This window comes from Xenia sp. Carnegie-2017, unplaced genomic scaffold, assembly GCF_021976095.1.
Source record: "Xenia sp. Carnegie-2017 unplaced genomic scaffold, XeniaSp_v1 HiC_scaffold_24, whole genome shotgun sequence".
Lineage (NCBI taxonomy): Eukaryota > Metazoa > Cnidaria > Anthozoa > Malacalcyonacea > Xeniidae > Xenia > Xenia sp. Carnegie-2017.
In genome coordinates this window covers 384,983-386,975 of record NW_025813487.1, presented here as the reverse complement: position 1 = coordinate 386,975, position 1,993 = coordinate 384,983, and positions in this window count along the sequence as shown.

Genomic DNA, 1,993 nt, shown 5'->3' with positions numbered 1-1,993 from the left:
GGACAAAATTATGCTTGCTTTAGTTCTTTACATGTGACGTACCTAACAAAAGATAAGAAATTTAATATAAAAAACGCGACTACATACATATCAGTTCAAAATGGTGACCATAAGTCATACATTATTAAAACATCAACTTTTTATCCATATGACTTTTGTTACATAAACACATTTATACAACGAACGAAGATAAAGAGTGAGTCAGGATCTCCTTCAACAAACAGTATTATTCTATAACTAAGTATACATCACTGACTAAAAACAATTGTTATAGAAATAAAAATACATAAATAAGAACCTCATGTAGAGTACATAATAACATTGAGATATATCGAATTCCAAAGGACTACTGTTAAATCTTATAAAGTTTCACAAGTTTTAACTCAGGAATAGAGAATCACCTATCTAAGACAGGATTTGAATGTCATTGATTAAGACACGATTTTCGAAACTGTGAATGGATTTTCCATTCATTAATCAAAAATTCCATACATGTATATTCTCGCATAAGTCAGTTCATATTATAAAAAATCTTTGTTATTAAATAAAACTTTGTAAATCATGAATACATTTTAAACATCAAGTGCACGCAATTATATTTACTTATGATCAATAAAGACACTGTAGATACAACAGTAAAGGTTGCAATGAAAGTAAATATTAAAACTGTTAAACAAACATGATCAAAAGTAAAACTGTGAAAAATCTCTGTGTTGCATGAATAAACATTTCACAAAATATAGATTTATTCTTCTCGTGTGTAACATTTGCTTATTTTGCTAATTTCCTTAGTTTTAAAATAAATGGTTTGTTTAATACAATCATCAACCTTTTTCAAGACACACAGAGTTTAGTCAAAAGTGGCGTCGGCAAAGAAGGGAGGTGATGCATAATTGTACATGTCGCCCCCCCCCTCCCTACATAAATTTTCACGTATTCCCATTTTTTCTATAGAAAAGTATAGTTTATATAACTCCCGCAGCATAAAAGTTCTGGCACCCGTACGCAAAGTTTGGTATTATTGATAGTAGATGTCAACTAGATACATACAGAAAATGTACTTAGAATTAGATAGGAAATGAACAAACAACAAAAAAAAACAACAGAATATAAGTAAAGTATCATTACTGATTGTTCTCGTTTATATCCAGATCGCAATGATTTGTATATTTTCGATAAAGAGTAAGAAGTATTAATAGATTACGCGTTCGTAAGTTTACATTAACAACAGTATTGTTTCGATTTTTGGGGACTGGCACTAGTGTTACAGTTTATAAAGAAATTCAGCATCTTACATTTAGAAAATATTCTCATGTTATTCTGCCTTCCCCCACAATTTTAAACAGATTTTACTGTGTTCCTTTACCATGCAGCGTATGGTCAATAGTTAAAAAATTGGTATATTAACTTAGATATGATTTCTCATGAATGTTTATTCATACTTCATCGAGATGTTTCTTTGGCAATTTGTTAGGTCGGTAATGTAGATATAAAATCCTGCTTTACTTTTGTAAAATTACCTTTGTTTTAGAAGTAAGACTTCATATATGACAAACTCGTCGACCAAATTATGCTTGCTTTAGTTCTTTTACATTTCACATACTCAACAAAACATGAGAGATTTAATATAAAGAACGCGACCACATACATATCTGTTTAAAAATGGTGATCATAGTTCAAACCTTATTGTAACATCAATAATGTTCATATGTTGAATGTGACAATGTGAGCAAAATAAGCTGTTCGTCAAAATCGAACTGATTTTTTAATATCATACAGCAAATGTTAAAAAATTTATCAAATGACATCAAACGAAGCGATTGACACGAGTTGCTGTCCAAAGATAAAAACCGCACTTTTATTCAAAAAAAATAAATATCTTATGTGTAAGAAATCCAAGCGTTTTTCTTTCTAACTTGATTCCTCTTTATGATAAAATCCTGTGATTCTTGAAATCAGTGAATTAGTCGACTTCCATGTCAGGCATTTTTAA